The sequence below is a fragment of the Pan troglodytes genome, chromosome 9, assembly GCF_028858775.2.
Source record: "Pan troglodytes isolate AG18354 chromosome 9, NHGRI_mPanTro3-v2.0_pri, whole genome shotgun sequence".
Taxonomy (NCBI): domain Eukaryota; kingdom Metazoa; phylum Chordata; class Mammalia; order Primates; family Hominidae; genus Pan; species Pan troglodytes.
Window position 1 is genome coordinate 112,338,292 of NC_072407.2, and position 16,511 is coordinate 112,354,802.

The 16,511-nt window shown below is 41.5% G+C and overlaps 1 long non-coding RNA gene across 2 annotated transcripts in view; it reads left to right on the plus strand.

Moving 5' to 3' along the window:
- Nucleotides 1–351: 351 nt before the first annotated feature.
- LOC112204768 (uncharacterized) overlaps nucleotides 352–16,511 on the plus strand; it is a 53,009-nt gene continuing 36,849 nt past the window's right edge. Inside the window, exons 1-2 of one of the 2 annotated variants that reach the window (XR_002938532.3) lie at nucleotides 355–1,059; nucleotides 11,858–12,031. This is a non-coding gene — a long non-coding RNA (uncharacterized LOC112204768). Of the gene's footprint in view, nucleotides 1,060–11,857; nucleotides 12,032–16,511 lie in introns of both variants that reach the window. The other variant, XR_010147673.1, reaches the window with a different exon arrangement.

Sequence of the window (16,511 nt, forward strand, 5' to 3'; positions counted from 1 at the left end):
TGGCAAAACCCCATCTCTGCAAAAAATACAAAAATTAGCCAGGTGCAGTGGCTCATGCCTGTAGTCCCAGCTACTCTGGAGGCTGAAGTGATAGGATCCATTGAGCCAGGGACATCGAGGCTGCAGTGAGCCATGATTACACCACTGCACTCCAAATTGGGTGACAGAATCAGACTGGGTGACCGAATCAGTCTTTCATGGTCCAAACCCAACTCATTCTCTCTCTCTCTTTCTCTGTTGCTCTCTCTTTCCCTGACACAGATATTCACTTAGCATTTAAACGTGACTTCTGAGACTAAAGTGAAAGAGATTTGTCAGTTATCAATATGTTCTGATATTTTTCTGATACAGATAGTTTGATAAATAGATAAATGTATAAATATTGTTCAAGTGCTTTTGGAGCTAGTGAGTTGGCTGCATTGTTATGTCTGTTTCGGGAACTCTAGAATGATATGTAAAACCCTCTTCCCTCCCTTCTTTACTTCCTTCCTTCCTTCCTTCCTTTTATCCACATTTTTTTCAGCAAACATTTAAGAGTGCTAACGATGTGTCAGCTTATGCTTGGCTCCGAGAGATTCAAAAATAAAAATGACAAGGTCTCCTAATCTCTAGGATAGGGAGAGTCAAATTTGCATGAGGACTTTTGAGAAAAATCAAGGATGCCTGAGGGGATTTTGAGTCCTACAGGCTCAGCACTTATGAAAAAGGATAAAGTCCTTCCCAGCCTGGCAGGAGCAGGAAAAGCCTGTGGTGGGGGAAGGGAGTGAAGGCATGTGCCTCCTCATGGAACACAGGGTCGGAGTCGGCTAGGAGGGATAAGAGTACAATAGAGGGTTGTGTGACACAGACAGGCTGCCAGCCCTCAGCATGGACCCGGCACATGGAATCTGTGATCTTAAAAGAGTCAAGTGACTACCTTTGGCAACCAAAAGAGACACTGCCTTTTAGAAGGCATATCATCTGAAACTGGCTGAAAGAGCTGTCTTACTTAGGAAGAAAAATCTCTCCTTTGGAAAGAGCTGGAACTTTTAGTAAAACTGAACAGTGAGGTGGCGGAAGGTGAGTTAATGAAGTGCTGGGTAGGGAGGTCGTGCGGGCAGGTGTAAAGAGCAGAGCCAGAAGACGTGGGTTTCAATTTTGCCTCCACATACTAGCTGAGCAGTCTTGAGCAAATGCTATAATTGTTTCTGGGCTGTAAAATACCAAGTGAGAACAATGACTGGTCTCATTTATAGAATTATATGAATTACTTTTTAATCCTCATAACCAACTTATGAAATAATTCTCATTACTATTCCCTTTATTTATTTATTTAGAGACAGAGTCTCACTCTGTCACCCAGGCTAGAGTGCACACCTCACTGCAACCTCAACCTCCTGGGCTCAAGAGATCCTCCTGCCTGAGCGTCTCCCCCTCCCTACTCCCCAGTAGCTGGGATGTTAGGTGTGTGCCACCCACTCTTGGCTAATTTTAAATTTTTTTTAGAGTTGGGGGTCTCACTGTGTTGCCCAGGCTGGTCTCGAACTCCTGGGCTCAAATGGTCCTCTGGCCTCAGCCTGCCAAAGTCCTGGGATTATAGGCATGAGCCACCACGCCCAGCCTACTATTCCCTTTATATATTGAGGACACTGAGGCTTCAGGAGGTTGAATATATTTTCAAAATTTACATAGCTAGTAGATGGCAGAGCTAGAATTGAACCCATGTTTGTTTGATTTTAAACACTGTGTTCTTTGCCATTTACATTCTTCTGCCCCACTTCTAAGGATCTGTATTAGGGACTAAATTAAACCAAGTTATACTAAAATGTTGGTAATTAATTTGACTATTAAATGCCTAATTGTTCTAGTACTTAATCTTAGTTTCAGCCAGGCACAGTGGCTCACGCCTGTAATCCCAGCACTTTGGGAGGCCGAGGTGGGTAGATCACTTGAGGTCAGGAGTTCGAGACCAGCCTGGCTAACATGATGAAAACCCTGTCTCTACTAAAAATACAAAAGTTAGCCGGGCGTGGTGGTGGGTGCCTGTAGTCCCAGCTACTCGGGAGGCTGAGGCAGGAGAATTGCTTGAACCCAGGAGGCAGAGGTTGCAGTGAGCTGAGATCACACCACTGCACTCCAGCCTGGGCATCAGAGCGAGACTCCATCCCCCACACACACAAAAAAATCTTAGTTTCATTTAAAGAGTAGATATGAGTGTGTATATTATTTTTTCAAGTGTTATTACTTTTTAATTTAAAAAGTTTTTCCTTTATTTTTACATTTTTGTTGTGTAATTCCTTTTTGAGGAAAGAAAAATCTTTTGAAAGTTATAAAAATGGTTAGAATGATTAGTGTAATCTTGTCAGGGCAGTATACACCTCAATTAACTAAGCTTATCCACAAATGGCCATTATTTTCTTGCTTCAGCAGTGACGTAGGAAAGGTCTGTATGCCTGGGAATCTGGAGATCTAGGTTTTAATCTAAGATCTGAGTTCATTGTCCTGTATTTATCTAAGGCCAGTCACCCTCTTTCGGCTGCTATTGCTTCATGTTTAAAACAAGGGGATTAGATGAAATGATTGGCAAAGTCCCTTGCAGCATTAATAGCCTATGAGTCTATAAAATTTTAGAAACAGACATAATTCAGAAGGATATAATTTTAAATCAATTTGTGTCACAACAGTAATAATAAACGTAGTGGCTCTAAGCAAGTAACAGACTGAGAGAAAGAAACTATGAATTAGATAAGTTTGACTAGATAAGGTCTTAAGTTCTTTCCAACTTTGAAATCCATGATCACATATTACAACACTGTAATTTTATAGTAGTTTGTAGGGTTTCAAAGAACTTTCATTCCATTTATCCTCTCTGATCCTCACAGGGACAATATGAAGCGGTGAGAAGAGTTGTTTTATCCACACTCTACAAATGAAGGAACTAAAGATTAAGTGGGTGGCATTGGGTCATTTGGCTAGTTGGGGACAGAGCTAGGACAGCAAGGCTTTCTGACTCACACCCTGCCCTCTATGCCATAGCATTCCTGGGCTCAATAAACAGTAACTGTGAAAGAAGGTCGCCTCACACAAAACTACATTTTATTCTAGTTTGACAGATGAGTAATCCTCAGTGATAAATTCCTTTTCTGAAAAGTCTCAAAGTCCCTTGGGCAGTTTTGAATCATTTGTAATGTCAAAAAGTTTAGGACAGACAGTATTTGCAACTTTCCTCAAATCCAAAAATCAGAAAAGCTGGGGAGAGGTTTTTACTTTTTCTTTCTTTCTCTTTTTTCTTTTCTTTTTGTAGACTAAGTCACAAGAAGGAAGGGTTTTACTTTTTCTTTTCAATTTAAAAAAGAGAGTAATTAATATCCTAAATTCTCTTTGTCCTAAGACACCTTTCCTAAGAACCGTGAGCTTTTAGCTAAGTATGGAGGACATTTAGTAGCTATGACTAAGCAACTCATCTTTCAGTTACAGAATAGCCTATGTTGGCTGGGCGCAGTGGCTCACCCTCCGTAATCTCAGCACTTTGGGAGGCCGAGGTGGGTGAATCACCTGAGGTCAGGAGTTCGAGACTAGCTTGGCCAACATGGTGAAACCCCGTCTCTACTAAAAATACAAAAATTAGCTGGTCATGGTGGTGGGCTCCTGTAGTCCCAGCTACATGGGAGGCTGAGTCAGGAGAATCACTTGAACCCAAGAGTTGGCGGTCGCAGTGAGCCGAGATGGTGCCATTGCACTCCAGCCTGGGTGATGAGCAAAGCTCCCTCTCAATAAATAAATAAATATTATTGTTATATTTGTGGAAAATATAATTTGGCATCTTTTCACTCAATGAAAATATTTATTTAAATACTGTATACAAATCAATTTATATATACTTACATATAATATAAATTTATACGTAAATATATATTATTGAAGTTGTTATTTTATGTTATTTTATAGAAGTTATACATGCACATAATAAGAAAAAATCTTATCAGTAGAAAAAGAAGGGTGTAAAATGAATATGACCTCCATCCATTCCAGCCTAGGCCCATGCTCTAGAAACAAGCACTGTCATCGGCTATTGTTAGATGGTGTGGCGGTTGCCATTATAATTTAAAATTCCATGCTTACAGCTCTGTTTTTCCCTTTGTCAACTTTAGAAAGTACCGACTGACTTCAAAAAAGATGGGAAATTTCTTGTGTTTACACTTCCTCCCAATCTTTCTGTTCTTCTCCATCTCCAATTTGTGTTAGTTGTATTATAAAATTTTTAATTTTTTTCTTTCTTTTTTTTTTTTTTTTGAGACAGAGTCTCGCTCTGTCACCCAGGCTGGAGTGTAATGGCATGATTTCAGCTCACTGCAACCTCCACCTCTCTCTCCTGGGTTCAAGTAATTCTCCTGCCTCAGCCTCCTGAGTAGCTGGGATTACAGGTGCGCGCCACTATGCCCGGCTAATTTTTGTATTTTTAGTAGAGATGGAATTTCACCATGTTGGTCAGGCTGGTCTCGAACCCCTGACCTCGTGATCCACCCACCTGGGCCTCCCAAAGTGCTGGGATTACAGGCGTGAGCCACCATGCCCAGCCCTAATTTTTCTAAAAATTATATTTAAAATTATTATTTATAACTTTAAATAATGTACCTAAACTTCCATTTCTAAATTTATTTATTTAGACGGAGTCTTTTGATTCCCATTTATATAAGAGTCTACCTCTCAATTGTGTGTGTGTGTATATATATTCATGGTTTACTATGTTTACATTCTGCTCTGTAATTATAATTAAGTCTTCTGAGGATTAAAAATGAGAATCCTGAGTGGAAGTGATCCTTCACTCAGCACAGCGGTAGGCACATAGGTTTTCTATAATTGACTCGTATGGATAAACCCCATGTGGAAGAAAAAATAATCTTTTTTTTTTTTTTGAGACTGAGACTCTCTCTGTAGCCCAGGCTGGAGTGCAGTGGCACGATCTCGGCTCACTGCAAGCTCCGTCTCCCGGGTTCATGCCATTCTCCTGCCTCAGCCTCCCGGGTAGCTGAGACTACAGGTGCCCACCACCATGCCCGGCTAATTTTTTTTGTATTTTTAGTAGAGACGGGGTTTCACTGTGTTAGCCAGGATGGTCTCGACCTCCTGACCTCGTGATCCACCCGCCTCGGCCTCCCAAAGTGCTGGAATTACAGGCGTGAGCCACCGTGCCCAGCCAAAAGTAATCTTATTTAATGGAAATTTTCCAGCTCAGATGAGATTCTTCTAAGCTTCAAGGTCTAATGGATCCTTCCTTCAAGGTCTAATGGATCCTTCCCTCCTTCTCTCCCTCTCTTCCTCCCTTTGAAGCCTCCTTTCTTTCTTTCCTCCTATTTTCCTTCTCTCCTCCTTCCCTCCCTCCTTTCCTCCCTCCTACTTTCCTTCCCTCCTCCCTCCTAGTTTCCTTCCCTCCCTCCCTCCCTCCTACTTTCCTTCTTTGTCTTCTTTTCTGGTTTTCTCCATTTCCTGCGGGTTACATTCAAATGGTATGTTTCTTGTTTTCTTTCTTGGATGGCTTTTAATTTGCTAGTTTTGAACTGGACTCAAGCAATCCTCATGCCTCAACCTCCCAAGTTGCTGGGACTACAGGTGCACCACCATGCCTGGCTCGTATTTTGTTGGAATACTTTGAATTTTTGTTTTGATTTGTATAAGAAGTAATATTCCGGAATTCCTGTCAGTTTAAATATGTCTTTATTTAGCCCTTACATTTGATTGATAGTTGGACCAGGCTTAGATTTCCAAGATTCATTTTTTTCCCTTCAAAACTTTGAAGGCTGTCTGCCAACAGAATGTAAGATTCATGAAGGGAAGATTTTTGTCTGTTTGATTCACTGATCACTGATGTCTCCCAAAGATCTAGAACAATGTCTAGCACACGATACACTCAATATATATTAGTTTTATTAATTAATTATCTTCTAGTGATTAGTATTGCTGAAAAGAAATTGGATGACAATCCAGTTTCTAATTGGCATGTGTAGGCTGCTCTGTGACTGAAGAATTTTCAAATCAGCTTTATACCCTTCAGGAAAAATCCCTTGTGATTGGATGTTTAGTATCTGCCAGAAAACTGGTACTCAAGATGTTGAAGCTACAGTTATTTTATGATAGCACACTTCCCTTGATCTGCTTATTTTTATTCCATCCCATTTACCCCCTTTTTAAAAAATTTTGTAGCCATTCTTATGATGCTCTTGATTTGTTGGTTACACAAATCAATTTTATTAAAATCCAAAGATTACAAGTCTTTAGGTATATTTTGTACCAAATTAAATTAGAAGACAAAAATTACGCTTTCATAATTGCTACAAAGGTAAATAATGGAGAGATTTGGTACAAAGCAACAATATATATAGAGAGAGCTAATAAAATTACCTGAGGAGTGTAATGCTTGTTTATTTTTTTGTGTATATCTTTGAAATCTATTTTATATATAGACAAAAGAGACTGTGAAATATTTAAGCAATGCAGAATACGTGACCAGACCAGAGCATGTGTAGGAAGACTTTTTGGTGATCATTAACTCTACCCTGAAATGATGGACTACAAGTTATAATGTGTGTTACCTACACTTCAATCAGTAATATTAGCAAATCTCCAAATGTTAGTCACATTGGTTTGTCTCCCTTGTACATTCTTTATTCATGATATTACAGTGCTGTAACTGGGTGGTCCTTTTTAAACAAAACATTATTTGCAAAACAGAGGGTATTATTTGTTTTTAAAGGTTTTGTGAATAAAGACTTCAAAATATTTTCTTATAAAAAAAGAAATTGGATGACAATCTTATTATTGTTTTCTTTCTTTTCTTTTTTTTTTTTTTACTTTCTAGGGTTTTCTTCGTATTCTGAATTCTACAATTTTATCAGGATATCTTTTTTTTTTGTTTTCGAGACAGAGTCTCTCACTGTCGCCTAGGCTGGAATGCAGTGGCGTGATCTCGGCTCACTGCAACCTCTGCCTCCCGGGTCCAAGTGATTCTCCTGCCTCAGCCTCCTGAGTAGCTGGGATTAGAGGTGTGTGCCACCACACCCGGCTAATTTTTGTATTTTTAGTAGAGACAGGGTTTCACCATGTTGGCCAGGCTGGTCTCCAACACATGACCTTGTGATCTGCCCACCTTGGCCTCCCAAAGTGCTGGGATTACAGGTGTGAACGACTGCGCCCAGCCTTTTTTTTTTTTTTAGACAGTCTCGCTCTGTTGCCCAGGTTGGGGTGCAGTGGTGCAATGCCAGCTCACCGCAACCTCCACCTCCTGGGTTCAAGCAATTCTCCTGCCTCAGCCTCCTGAGTAGCTGGGATTACAGGATTACAGGATTACAGGTGCATGCTACTGAGTCTGGCCAATGTTTGTATTTTTAGTAGAGATGGGGTTTTGCCACATTGGCCAGGCTAATCTCGAACTTTTGACCTCGGGTGATCTGCCCATCTTGGCCTCCCAAAGTGCCAGGATTACAGGTGTGAGCCACCACACCTGGCCTTACCAGGATATCTTTAGCTCTGTGTGTGTGTGTGTATGTGTGTGATGTGTATGCATATTTTTCCTCCCCCTGCTTAAAAATTGGTGAGATTTCAATCTAAAACCTTTTTTCTTTTCTTTTTTTGAGACCAAGTCTCGCTCTATCACCCAGGCTGGAGTGCAGTGGTACGATCTCAGCTCACTGCAGCCTCCATCTCCTGGGTTCAAACGATTCTTGTGCCTCATCCTCCTGAGTAGCTGGAACTATAGGCGTGTGCCACCACACCCAGTTAATTTTTGTATTTTTAGTAGAGACGAGGTGTTGCCATGTTGGCCAGGCTGGTCTCGAACTCCTGGCCTCAAGTGATCTGCCCACCTCGGTGTCCCAAAGTTCTGGGATTACAGGCATAAGACACCATCCCTGGTCCTAAAAACTCTTTAGCATAGGAAAATTTTATTTTCTGGGTTATTTATTTTTCTCCACAGTCCTAAATACATTCTAAAACCACATTTTTATAGGTATTAGATTTCTCAGAGTTAACTTCTACATATTTTAATTTTCTCTCATATTTTCTGTCATTTTACTTTATCTTTCAGGCAATCAAATTGATCTTCGGTTGTGTCTATATTATTGTTTAGTCATCCCTTTGAAATGTTTATTTTTAGTTCCTAATAACTCTTTTGTGTTCTCTGATTGCTACTTGTCATAGCAAACTGTAATTGAGATTGTAGTACGCTATAAATTCCTGATTATCTTAATTAGCATTGTTACTAGTATTGTTTTAAATACTAATTTTATTAATTTGCTAATGTAGGTGTTTGGAATGTGATTGATTTCGTGTGTGTGTTAATTAGGTTTTTTTTTTTTTTTAATTCTTTTCCCCTGCTTGGATTATCTTTTTCCTTTGGGTTAGTTGTTTTATTTTCTAAAGCTTTCACTTTTGTATTGTTTTTCCTGAGAAGTGTGGTATTCTCTATTGTCTATTCATTTGAATGAATTCAGAACCAAACAAATGCCTTAATTTAGCACAACCAGCTTGTGTGGGTTTCCTCTTCAATTGTTTAGGTTTGTTTCTCCAGGAAGGTTTTCCCTGAATAGAATGACTGGCACGAGTTCTGTGTAAGTAGGCAGGACTTTTGGACAGGAAGGCTTCCCTGTAGGTTTCCTGTGGGCAGAGTAGGCAAGAAGGCTGGGGAACCTGAGCTTCCCCAGGAGGAGGTAGAGATGCATTTTGAGTTTGATTGTTTCCCCTCTGAGTTTATAAATGTAGAGATTCAAAGTTTCTTCAGTTATCTCCTTTTAAGCTACAAGACCCTCCGGAGGAACACTCTCTCTGCCCTTTCTTTCTAAAGAGCAGTGCCCTGGCTTGTAGCCCGAGGCCAAAAGTCTCAGCTGCCTAGCTTTGTTTGCACAGGTCACAGGAAAGGAGCCCAGCTGTCCCAAGGCACTGAATCCAGTTCTTTAATGAGGCCACTGTTGATTGCCCCCATGGCCCATCATTGTATTGTTGACCAAGTGAGGAGTTTCTCTGGGCCCCCTTGGGAAGACACATACTTATTTCCTGTGCCCTGGCCTGCAGTTTCTCATCAGTTCATCCATCTGCTTTGTATCTTTTAGAAATTTCCCAAAACTCTTGTGTGCTGATGACACTCTTTCTTGTTTCCTATTGCTGTTATTCACTCATTTTCTTTAAAGAATATTTTCTGTCACTTTTATGGGAATGTGGAAGATAGAAGAGGTAAATACATGTGCTCATCCACCATTTTGTGTACATGCGCACACACACGGTACACATACATGCACAAGCACATGCACACACACACAATACACATACACATGAAAAGCAAATACAGTAATGCATCCAGTTAATCCTTTGGGGGAAAGGCAGATTCCTATTAATATAAATTATCAGAATACAATCACTAGATCTCTCAGTTGGTTCCAATGTTTTGCCCAGGTTATGCTTATTTTAAAAATTAATACTCAGCAATGTGTCAGAAATTACAGCTATGAAGTCTGAAAGTAAAAAAAATTACAGTGTCATTTTAGAATTATTTTACAGAATTATCTGTACCTGAAAAGGAAGACATGGTCACTGTTGCTAGTGTCTTCCCAGTCCCTTTACCTTGGGATTTTGACTTGAGTACCTCGGTTCCTCAGTGAATATGAGGGGCAGCTTGCCAAGGCATTGTTTTAGGTACAATTTTGTAGGAAGTGCTGCTGTTCAACTCTTATATCCTCTGGACATATAAAGGCCATTTGGATTCTCCTAATTCAAATTCCCATCCTTACAAATTCCTTAAACAAGTGTTTAACTTAAGACAAAAACAACCACAGGCCAGGTGTGGTGGCTCATGCCTGTAATCCCAGCATTTTGGAAGGCCAAGGCATGAGGATTGCTTGAGTCCAGGAGTTTAAGACCAGCCTAGGCAACATAGTGAGATCCCACCTCTAAAAAAAAAAAAAAAAAACCAACATTAGCCAGGTGTGGTAGTGCATGGCTGCTGCAGTCCCAGCTACTCAGGAGGCTGAGGTGGGAGGATTTTTGAGCCCAGGAGGTCAAGGCTGCAGTGAGCCAAGATGGCGACACTGCACACTGGCCTGGGCAACAGAGCGAGACCTTGTCTCAAAAAGGAAAAAAACAAAAACAAAAACAAAACAAACAAGAACAAAAAAGCACAAACATTTTGATTGTAAGAAACAGAACCCAAAATGTGAAATGAGCAAGGTGCTCAAAGCTAGGAAATCTGAGGTCAGATCTGAGTTCTACTACTCACTAACCTTGTGGTCTTGGGAAAAGGATTTACGTTTTCTAAACCTCCATTTTCTGAATTTTAAATTGAAGATAATAATAGTGCCTACTTCATAGGATGGTTTTGAATATTAAGATAGTATACATAAGTCCCTTAGCACATTACCTGACACATAGTATGGGCCTCATTAGATATTAGCATTATCATTAAGATCTGCAAATAATTCATATTTATATTACAGAGCAGTTATGGAATAAATATTCAATTCCTTCTTATTTTGATATTCATAAAATATAGAGAAATATTCCTTACTTCCTGGTTCCACCTGGATAGTATTATTTTGGCTTCTTTTTTTTTTTTTTTTGAGACGGAATCTCGCTCTGTCGCCCAGGCTGGAGTGCAGTGGCACAATCTCAGCTCACTACAAGCTCTGCCTCCTGGGTTCACGCCGTTCTCCTGCCTCAGCCTCCCGAGTAGCTGGGACTACAGGCGCCTGCCACCACGCCCGGCTAATTTTTTTGTATTTTTAGTAGAGACGGGGTTTCACGGTGTTAACCAGGATGGTCTCGATCTCCTGCCCTCGTGATCCGCCGTCTCGGCCTCCCAGAGTGCTGGGATTACAGGCGTTCTGTTTTTTTACCCGGCCTGTTCTTTTTTTTTAGATAGTAAAATACACAAGACATAAAATTTACCATGTTAACTCTTTTTAAGTGTACAGTTCAGTGACATTAAAAATACTTTTGGGCCGGGCACAGGGTCTTGCTCTGCTGCCCAGGCTGGAGTGCAGTGGTGTGATCATGGCTCATTGCAGTCCTGACTTCCCAGGCTCAAGTGATCCTCCCGCCTCAGCCTCCCAAATACCTGGGACTACAGACACATGCCACCACGCCTGGCTAATTTTTTGTAGAGATGGAGTTTCGCCATGTTGCCTGGGTTGGTCTCAAACTCCTGGTCTCAAGTGATCCACCTATCTTGCCCTCTCAAAGTGCTGGGATTAAAGGTGTGTCATTCTTTTTTAAGACTGAAGAATATTCCACTGCATGTGTACACCATGTTTTGTTTATCCACTTATCTGTCCATAGGCACTTGGGGTGCTTCAGCTCTTGGCCGTTATGAATAAGGCTGTTATGATAACGGGTGTATAAATATTTGGTCAAGTCCCTGCTTCTTTTTTTCTTTTTTTTTTTTTTTGAGACGGAGTCTCGCTCTGTTGCCCAGGCTGGAGTTCAGTGGCACGATCTCAGCTCACTGCAACCTCCGCCTCCCCGGCTCACACCATTTTCCTGCCTCAGCCTCCCGAGTAGCTGGGACTACAGGCGCCCACCACCAGGCCTGGCTAATTTTTTGTATTTTTTAGTAGAGACAGGGTTTCACCGTGTTGGCCAGGATGATCTCAATCTTCTGACCTCATGGTCCACCCGCTTTGGCCTCCCAAAGTGCTGGGATTACAGGCGTGAGCCACCGTGCCCGGCCCCTGCTTCCATTTTTTGGGGTGTACACCCAGAGGGGGAATTGTTGCATCACAGGGCACTGGCATTTAAATTCTCACTCTTCTCATTTGGTGTCTCACACCAGCTTGCATTCCTGTTTGAGCGAATTTGTAAATCACATACCATATTTGTTTTCTTCTCTGTTTCACAGATAAATATGCTGAGGCATGTTTTCAAGGAGGGGAGAGAGATTCCTTTTCCTCAGCCGGGCACAGAGCTGACCTGAAGTGTAGCACTGTGGTGACCTGGCGGGATCTGCTCTCCAGTCACTCCCGAGGGCCCTTCTGGGGACAAGGAGACTTTTCTGTGCGGCCTGTTGATTTGAGTAGGTATAGCCTTTCTGCTAGCCACCAGACACAGCTCTATAAGAATTTACTCTCAACTACCCCATGAATAAGAAAACACTTAGGGAGGCTTTTACCTATCCATGAATAGTTACTTCTGTTCAACAGTCCTACAAATGTTTTCGAATGCCTGAAGTGTGCCAGACATGTGCTAGGCAACAGGGTTAGAAAAGTGTGGGAAGCTTGGTCCCTGGCCTGGGGAACTTTAGTTCAGTGGAGAGCTTACAGATATTCCCCCCATACCCTTTCAGAGCATGGATGTTTACAAAGTTGTCAGAGAGTATTTTGGTGTGCTTTGGCAATGGTGGATCTAGTGTTGTGGGCCTTCTAAAAGATATGAAATGATGAATTCACAACTAGTTATAAGGTTTTGAAAGGGATTAATACAAATGGGTGGGGTGGGGTGGGATGGGAGGAAGGTCCTGAAATGGGTTTTATTAACTTGGTAGTAAATCATTTCTGGATTTGAGGAGTATTAAAAGGATCCTTTACTCCCAAATCTCTCCCTCGATAGTCATATAATGAGATGCCTAAAGTTTCTGTCATTATTTTCATTCCACAGTTAAGAAATCAAAGGGGTTGGTGATATTAGAAATACTTGAGAGCCAGATAAGACTGAAGCCCATACCACCTTCAATTATCCAGGGCTTAAGAAGCCTTTAATGGGTCAGGATTGCAGAATAAACAAGCTGTTAAAAGATACCATGTTCTGGCAGCCGCCTGTAATCCCAGCTACTTGGGAAGCTGAGGCAGGAGAATCACTTGAACCCAGGAGGTGGAGGTTGCAGTGAGCCGAGATCACGCCACCGCACTCCAGCCCGGGCAATAGCGCAAGACTGTGTCTCAACAAACAAACAAACAAACAAACAAACAAAACCATGTTCATGGTAGGAAATTTGGAAAAGCAAAAAGAGCAAAACAAACTCACCTATTAATTGTTCTACTTCCCAGAGACAAACATTGCCAACATGTTGGTGAATATCCTTCCAGTCTTTTATATCCCTTGAATTGTAACTTGTTTTCTCTCATTTTCAATAACAATAGTCAGGAACATTTCGGGGCCATGCATTTTATAAATGTAGGTTCTAATATTTAAACATTTTTTTTTCCTATGAAAAGGAAAAATAAGACAACCAAATACTATTGTTGAACTGATTCTGAAGGCTAGTCAGGTGGCTATTATAAAAAATAAATATGTAATTACTGCCACCTAAAGGAAAATTGTTAAACATACTGAAAAGATATTTTAAGATTATGTTTGATATATGAAGCTATTAAGGGGGCTAATTTTGTGTTTTTAAAAATTTTTCGTTCTTTTAACAGGTTGCTTTTATCCTTCGTTTGAAAAATTATTCATTTGAATCAATGAATAATTACTATATTATTCATGAATAATATTAATAGTGAATATTCATGTATTTATTATATAAGTAATATATTCACTAGCATAAAATTTTTAAGTGACAAAATTATATACAGTGAAGAGTAGGTCCCTGTATTACTTCATTTGTGTTGCTATACAAGAATACCTGAGGCTGGGTAATTTATAAAGAACAGAGGTTTATTTGGTTCATGGTTCTCAGGCTGTACATGAAGCATAGTGCTGGCATCTGCTTCTGGTGAGGCCTCAGGAAGCTTCCACTCATGAAAGAAGGCAAAGAGGGAGCTGGTATGTTACATGGCAAGAGAGAGAGCAAGAGAGAGAGAGAGAGAGAGATAGAGAGAGGAGGTGCCAATCTCCTTTAAACAACCAGCTCTCATGTGAATGAACAGAGCGTGAACGGAGCAAGAACTTCCTCATTACCATGAGGATGGCAAGGTGGATCTGCCCCCATGACCCAAACACCTCCCACCAGGTCCCACCTCCAACAGTGGGGAGTTCTCTCTCTCTCTCTGTCTCTGTCTCTCTCTCTCTCTCTTTCTTTCTTTCAACAGAGTCTCACTCTGTTGCCCAGGCTGAGTGCAGTGGCGTGATCTGGGCTCACTGCAACCTCAGCTTCCTGGGTTCAAGTGATTCTCCTGCCTCAGTCTCCCTAGTAGCTGGGATTACAGGCACCCGTAGTTCACCTAGCTGATTTTTGTATTTTTAGTAGAAACAGGGTTTTACCATGTTGGTCAGGCTGGTCTCAAACTCCTGACCTTGTGATCCGCCCGCCTCGGCCTCCCAAAGTGCTGGGATTACAAACGTGAGCCACCGTGCCCGGCCCTGGGGAGCATATTCAACATGAGGTTTGGAGAGGGCAAACATCCAAACTATATCAATTCCCTATCTATCTCTGCCCTCTTAACCGTAATTCCCCTCCACAAAGTCGATTGCTACAGGCAGTTTCTTGTGTATTTTTTCAGAGACAGTCTGTATATACATAAGACTCAATGTTTGTGAATGTGTATGTGTATATTGATACATGCATTAAAATACTCACAGGTGGTAGTATATGGACCCATTAGTCTCCACTTTGTTTCTGTTTGTGTATTTTGTCTTGTTTTATTTTCAGTGTCCGGAGATCACGTCAGCATATATTGGGATGGCTTTAAAACAAATGGGGGCTGGGCGCGGTGGCTTATGTCTGTAATCTCAGCACTTTGGGAGGCCAAGGCAGGTGGATCACTTGAGGTCAGGAGTTTGAGACCACCCTGACCTACATGGTGAAACCCCTTCTCTACTAAAAATACAAAAACTAGCTGGGCATGGTGGCTTGTGCCTGTAGTCCCAGCTACTTGGGAGGCTAAGGCAGGAGAATGGCTTGAACCCAGGAGGCGGAGGTTGCAGTGAGCCGAGATCGTGCCATTGCACTCCAGCCTGGGCGACAGAGCAATGCCTTGTCTCCAAAAAAAAAAAATTAAAAAAAAAAATTAAAATAGGCTGGGTACGGTGGCTCACACCTGTAATTCCAGCACTTTTGGAGGCCGAGGCGGGTGGATGACTTGAGGTCAGGAGTTTGAGACCAGCCTGACCAACATGGTGAAACCCTGTCTCTACTAAAAATACAAATATTACCCAGGCGTTGTGGCACGTGCCTGTAATCCCAGCTACTCGGGAGGCTGAGGCAGGAGATTTGCTTGAATTCTGGAGGCGGAGGTTGCAGTGAGCTGAGATCACATCTCTGCACTGGGCGACAGAGTGAGACTCCATCTCAAAAACACCCCACAAAAATTGTATTTCATTCAAACATAATCTGTTTTAGAGTCTCCAATTCATAGATATTTAAGTCATCTCTGTTTTTGCTATTTCTTATTCAATGATGGAAATCTTTGTACATAAATTGTTGTACATAAATCTTTGTACATAAATCTCTGCATATGTGTCAAAAATATGTATAGAGTATGATCCTAGGAAGGAAATTGCTGAAGCCTTTGATTTCTTATCCAACTCTAACCCTTCCTATTTCCCTCTCTTCATTTTTCCAATACAGTTATATAAATTGCTTAGTTGTCCAGGCGCAGTGGCTCATGCCCGTAATCCCAGCACTTTGGGAGGCCGAGGTGGGCGGATCACGAGGTCAGGAGATCAAGACCATCCTGGCTAACGTGGTGAAACCCTGTCTCTACTAAAAATACAAAAATTAGCTGGGCATGGTGGCATGCGCCTGTAGTCCCAGCTACCCAGGGGGCTGAGGCAGGAGAATTGCTTGAACCCAGGAGGTGGAGGTTGCAGTGAGCCGAGATTGCGCCACTGCACTCCAGCCTGGGGCAACAGAGTGAGACTCCATCTCAAAAAAAAAAAAACTTAGTTAAGCCAAAAGTCAGTGTTTACATTTTTGTCACTATTAAATATTATTCACCACTGAACCAAATAGGATCTTGTCATCATATCTTCTTTCTTGTATAACCTTCTGCTTTTTCTGACATTAATAATTGCTAATCCCCTTCATCACTGGCCAAATTGCTTAGTTTTCTACATACAATTACTATTTTTTTCTATTCAAAGGATACTGGAGATTTGGCAAACTTTTGGTAATCCTTTTCCTCCAAATTCCCAAACACATTAAATAATTATTAAAGGTTGGGCATGGTGGCTTATGCCTGTAATCCCAGCACATTGGGAGGCCAAGGCAAGAGGACTGCATGAAGCCAGGAGTTCTAGAGCAGCGTGGGCAACATAAGGAGACCCCTCTACAAAAAATAAAAGCAAAAATAAGTCGGGTGTGGTGGTATGTGCCTCTAGTCCTAGTTACCTGGGAGGCGAGGTGGGGGGATCACTTGAGCCCGTGAGTTCCAGCCCATAGCAGTGGGCTATGATTGTGCCACCGCACCTCAGCATGGGTTGACAGAGACCTTGTCTCTAAAAATATATTATTATTATAATAATAATTAACAGTTATGTTTTTCTCCCTAGATAGCTCCCTTTTGTTCTTTCACAGCCTTCTGCCTTTGGGATGGCTGCTTGCTAGGTATAATAGATGTTTTATTTGCAAGATATTTTCTCTCAGAATTTTGAGGGCATTGCCCTGTTGTCTTCTG